This window comes from Herpailurus yagouaroundi, unplaced genomic scaffold (assembly GCF_014898765.1).
Source record: "Herpailurus yagouaroundi ecotype Mexico unplaced genomic scaffold, PumYag 192, whole genome shotgun sequence".
Classification (NCBI taxonomy): domain Eukaryota; kingdom Metazoa; phylum Chordata; class Mammalia; order Carnivora; family Felidae; genus Herpailurus; species Herpailurus yagouaroundi.
The window spans coordinates 8,915,299-8,921,514 of NW_024412423.1; the positions used below are offsets into that span (position 1 = coordinate 8,915,299).

At 38.0% G+C, this 6,216-nt stretch overlaps 1 pseudogene; it reads right to left on the bottom strand.

Moving 5' to 3' along the window:
- Nucleotides 1-5,783: 5,783 nt before the first annotated feature.
- Nucleotides 5,784-5,910, bottom strand: LOC121010893 (uncharacterized; annotated as a pseudogene).
- Nucleotides 5,911-6,216: the final 306 nt, after the last annotated feature.

The window sequence follows — 6,216 nt, forward strand, 5'->3', positions numbered from 1 at the left end:
ACTACAATACTCAGAGATAAAACTCACGTGAACAAAAGCTCCTCAGGGTCCTCACATACTTTTAAGAGCATAAAGTGGTCCTGAGATTAAAAAAAAAAAAAAAAAAAAAAAGTTTGAGAAATTCTGACCTGGAAAAATCTCATTGATTCTTATAGAACCTAGCTCAAACCTCAGTCTTAAAAACCTTTTCTCTAGCTCCCCAGTCACCCTCTCCCTATTCTGTGTTTGTATAATCTTTGTATGATACATGCATAGAATACATGTCTTTCCATGTGTATATTTTATGTATGAAAGAAACAAAGACAGACAAACTCTTACACAGGTAGAATCAGGTAAAACTTTTTGTATAAAGTACAGACAATGGTACATGTGTGGGCAAAGACAAAAGAGCCAGTGGATAGGGAGAAGAAAAATTAAAAGAAAAACATAGGATAATGAAGCAAGAGCATTTGCTTGATTTTTTAAAAATACCGTTTGTGACAAAGAGCCAAGGTAAAAGAATTCACCTTAGAGAGCAGGAGCTATGTTTTTCTATGTATACTGAGAGAATTTAGACGTGATAAAAATTTAGTATTGGTGAAATGACAACTAAGAAGGATGAGAGAGATCATGTTGAATGGCCTCATCCTTTCAAAAAAAAAAAAAAAAAGGAAGCTCCCCCATTTACTAAAAGAAAAATAGAAAGGGGAACTTAGAATCATGGCCACACGATCATCCTAGCTTGGAAACCAACAGAGATGAAATAAAAAATGTTACACCATGTTAGAGGGAGTGTGGCCAAGGTTAGTGACTTCAGATGTTTGTTAATACCTCCCCGACCCTTCCCTAACTTTCTCTTGGGAAGTAGGACAGAGAAAGCTACTGAGAGTCAGAGTTAAGTTCAGAACCAACAGAGATAAAGCCATGCAAAGGGAACTAGTGAGCGCCCTGGACAACCATGGAACTGTCAGCTATGAAGGAGTTTTAAAGAGGGGTTGGTGTGTTGGCTTTATTTGGCACATTTGGCTGTCCTGTTTTGTTGCATTTTACATTTGGCTATACAATAAGCATAAGGCAAATTACATAAATAACTTACTCTGGCAAATAATTGGTGTGTCTTATAATTTTTGATGTCTAGCTAATGTCTAATTGAATTAAGAATAATGAGCAACTTTACTAATTATGACCCTAATTATAATTCTTTTATGGGGATAAGGAGTCCTTAGGGTAAAACAAACCCTATGCTTTAGCTCTAAGAAAATGGTGTTTCAGGCTGGCACACTGTGGAATCTCTTTCAACAGCAATCATCCTTACGTGGCATTGGTGAGGGTAACAGAGCTAATGTAAATAACTTAAAGTCTTTTATAACAGCTATAAACTAGATCTCATAAATTAAGCACCATATTGTTTTTGCTTCTTTTGGAAATTGACCAGTGTTGGGTTTCCATCTTGTTACTCAAAAAGGAGTTAACATACAGGTTTATGTATGTCCACCAAAACAGACTTTTGATTCCTCTTCTAATTAGCTGTTACAACCTCCAGTGAGCATTCCTTGACTCCCAAGGCTAGCTAGATGCCTTTCTCCTGAGCTCCCATAACATACAACGTCGACCTCCTTCTTGTATCTTATGCTATTATAAGCAGACATTCACTTTTCTGCATCTCTCAGGCAAAAAAAAAAATTCCTAAAGGCCAAGATGTGCATTTTATTTATTATGTCACCATCAGGGCTAGACACAGTACCTGGGAAATACTAAATAATTTGCAAATATTTTTCATCAAACTGAACACACAAAAGTATAAGAAAGTACTAAAATGAGTCTCAATAGCTTTCACCTAAGGTGGTCTTTCCAAGCTAAATAAAAGGCAAGGTGACACACAGGGACAGGTTTCAATGCTTCTATTTGCAGATGCAAACCCTATAGCTCTTTAGTGAGGCTGCAGGAGGTTTTGAATGAAGTATCACAGAGACAGCTAGTATATCAATGTTCCTTTATTATTTAAGCATTTGAGGTCATGTGTTATCTAGCATACAGTCATATTTTTGCTGAAATATTTGAAATGCTGTGTGTCACCTTCATCCTAAATGGGGACACTACTAGCCAGAGAATCTCTAAAACCATAGTTTTATAGGTAATATTTATAGGTAATTTTATTTTTTTAAGTTCATTTCTTTATTTTGAGAGAGAGAGAGCAGGGGAGGAGCAGAGAAAGAGGAAGAGAGAGAATCCCAAGCAGTCTATGTACTGTCAGCACAGAACTGGATGCTGGGCTCGGTCCCACAAACCGTGAGATCATGACCTGAGCCGAAATCAAGAGTCAGTCACTTAACTGACTGAGCTACCCAGGTGCCCCTTTAGGTAATTTTAAATGATGCTTTTGAATATACATTACATGCTGTTAACACATTATTCACTGGTTATAGTAGAATATACATAATAGAGAAATTCTCCTTCCCTTCCCCACTGCCCAGCCATATGGCTCAATACACTCAAGGCAAGCAATGATAAAAGATTTTATAGATCATTTGTAAACTGGGAAATTAAGTTAGGTAGAATATACTTTTAAAATATTTTCTCTCTTCTCACCTTTCCCTCATAGTTCATACACCTGGCCCAGGCTGTGTCACATTTTAGATCTTGTTTGAAAAGTCTCGTACTTAGCAAGACCTTTCCCAACCTGTCATTTTGGCTTACTCTCTTTTATTATTTGATCCCATAATATCATAGAATTTATCTTTACAATATGTATCATACCCACGGGTTAGTATACAATGTCTATCTTTTTTTTTTTTTTACTATGTATTTATTTTTGAGAGAGAGAGAGAGAGAGAGGGAGAGAGAGACAAAGACAGAGCATGAGCAAGGGAGGGGCAAAGAGAGAGGGAGACACAGAATCCAAAGCAGGCTCTAAGGCTCTAATCTGCCAGCACGGAGCATGATGTAGGGCTTGACCCCACGAACTATGATATCATGACCTGACCTGAAGTCACACACTTAACCAACTGAACCACCCGGGCTCCCCAATATCTGTCTTTTCTACTGGACTATAATTTTCATAAAAGATGGGGAAAAATGTGTACCTTACTTTCAGGTGTGCTCTTACCATTACACCTTACAGCAGTTAGATACGTAATAAAGTCTTGGTGAATGAATGTGAAATGAGTAAGTGTGGGTTAATCTATAAGTCCAATCCAAAAAAGTGAAACAGTACTAGGTCTTTCAAAAAAAGAGAATAAAATTCAAGGAATTGTTGACATAGTGATAGAGTTGCAGGTGAATCATTCAGGGATCATGAAGCAAACCAAAGATTAATAACAGCTGGAAACATGACTTGGCTGAGAGCAGATGGCACAGAGGGAGGAGGCAGTGATATCAGATTCAAAAGTTAAGCTATATAAGGGGATCTAGAACCATGGCCTGCAGTGGCTGGGGCCGAGAGGTATGGGCTGTTCTGCATGAGCTGAGGAGACCCAACCATTGCCAAAGACATTGCCACAGTGTCTAACCATCCCATAAGAGAGGAAAAAAGACTCCACTTTCTCTTATTCTCACCTTCCTGTTTTCACCTCTGCCTAAATCTACCGAGAAGCCATTTGACAAGAGGCAGAAAAATGGTGCTCCCTGTGTTGTAGAACAGAGTTAGGGGGAGAAGTATAGAAAAAGGGTTTAAGGGGCGCCTGGGTGGCGCAGTCGGTTAAGTGTCCGACTTCAGCCAGGTCACGATCTCGCGGTCCGTGAGTTCGAGCCCGGCGTCGGGCTCTGGGCTGATGGCTCAGAGCCTGGAGCCTGTTTCCGATTCTGTGTCTCCCTCTCTCTCTGCCCCTCCCCCGTTCATGCTCTGTCTCTCTCTGTCCCAAAAATAAATCAACGTTGAAAGAAAAAAAAAATTAAAAAAAAAAAAAAAGAAAGAAAAAGGGTTTAATTAGGTAACAAAATTACCCAGGACAAATGACCCTAAACTACCTGGCTGACTGATTTCCAACAGAGCCAGCTTGTGGCCAGTAGGACACAGAATACTTCACTGTAGATGAATTCAGTATAGATGTCTTTCCTGGCATTATTTATTTCAAGGGAACAAGGAGAAAAAGACTTCTCTTTGAAAATGAAAGTGTTACACGGGCATTACATGTCTACCTACTCATAAGATGGCATGGTGTATGGGAAAACATATACTAAGTAATTAATAAAATGGATTATATCCTTACACAAAAGAGAATCATGGTAAGAATAATCATTTCTGATGTGTAGAGTTTATAAGGCTTCTAGAAACAAAAAAAAATAGAATAGCAAAAGTATTTTAATTCTTAGTGGGAAACATTTATAGCTTCTGTGATGTAAAAATGTGTGGGCATAAAAGATCCTATGTTTTTTTGACATCAACTTTATGGTCCAAGTAATAGATTTTAGCCATCAGAGAAAACATTCCAGACCCTTTTTTCATTGTTTAATTATTAAAGAGCTGGAAAGAAAATGAGAAAAATAGTTTGTCAATTACATAAATTTGGGGTGTTTTTAATAAGTAGTCTCTGTCTCTAGAATAAAAGAAAATATTGTTGGGATAAGAAAGTTGGACCCCAACTATTGGTGAAAAAATTACGTGTCTGTGTGTCTGTAATATTGGCAGAAAGTATCCAGGGAAAGAAGCAAAAATCACAGATGATGACTTATTATTTTCTCCTGGTAGAACCTCCTATGGAAAAAAAAAGTAATGCAAGACAAGTAAATTATTTGAACTTACACTACACAGGTAATCGAGTGGTGTGCTTTAAATTTCTGGGCACCTGATGCAAGCTCACTAAGTAAATGATTGATAGGTTATACAAAATATTGCAGGTGGGAAATTTATTAGAGTTCATAAAATGAAATGTGTTCATTGTACAGATGAAAAATTGAGACCAAGAAAGGACAGAAACATATTCAAATTTATAGGTTCATGACAGATAATAGTGTCTGCTTTTTGTTTTTGGTTTCGGTTCCAAGAGTAGTAGGTAAGGTATTGAATTTGCAGTTAGTCTTAGAATTAATTCAGAGCTGTGTGACACCATGCAGTTAAGTTCTTTCTGCCTCAGTGTTCTCATGTGTACACGGGATAAGCATTACAGAACTTAAGATGTTTATAAGGATGGAATGAGCTAATGCATATAGATCATTGAGCAGAGTGCATAGTAAGGACATGATAGACATTATCTTTTTCTTGTTCTGCCACACCCAGACTCTCTGTCAAGCACATATTATCATCCTAGGATTTGAGTTGAAAAGATGGTCTAAATCTCTATCGTGATTCCTCAGGCGGGAGGGGGTACAGCAGTCATTCATACATTCCCGTGATATTTTCTTCAGAACCCATTCTAATATCTTCCCACTGTCATGGTGCTACCATTGTGGTTTTCTTGTCCCAGCCCACAATCTAGATTTATTGTTTCCTGATTACTTGTATCATCTAAACTGAATAGGCTACTCAGCAGCAAACTGACCCCTGGAATCTTTAGTCTATTTGGACTGAGAACTTTGTAATTAGGCCTTACTTAGGCCTTACTTAAGAGATGTGGAAGTAGGGAGAGTCAATGAGGACAGCACTTCTGGCTACATGGTTTTTACACCGGGGCATGGATATGAGTGACAGTGGTTATCCTGTGCCACATTGGTTAACACAAAATATGCAAGAAAAGGATGTGTTCAGTGAGAGGCTGTGTACATAATTGGTGCTCATAAATTTCTGTTATAATAAACTGGATTAAGGGATATAGAGTTGGAATATGTTCAAGGCATGGTTTTTTTCTCAAGGGCGTGGAAAACATATCAAGGACTTTGAAAATGCTTATTTCAATCAGATGTGGGTCCAAAAGACCTATATTTAGGTATAGGCAGTGGAAATATATGAACTCCAAGATTCTACACTTGATCTTAGCCAAAAGGCCGAGAAGCGATGAATGAACTCCAAGATTCTGCTGAGCCTTCTAGGCCTGTGGACTTAGTCTCCTCTGCCTTATTAGAGAAAAATAGTCACCCTTGTTCAAAGGCATAACTGTGGCAAGTGCCTTTCGGAATAGTCTTCACCTATTCAGGATTATCCCTCCACAACCCTCCTTGCTACTATGCCAATAATTTTGTTAAATCTGAGCATGACTCGAAAAGGGAAGAGTTCATGATTTGAGGAGAAGAGAGGATTTTTTTTTTTTTTAACCAAAGGAACTATCAGACCTGGGTAATATGACATGCCTAATATGTGCCAAA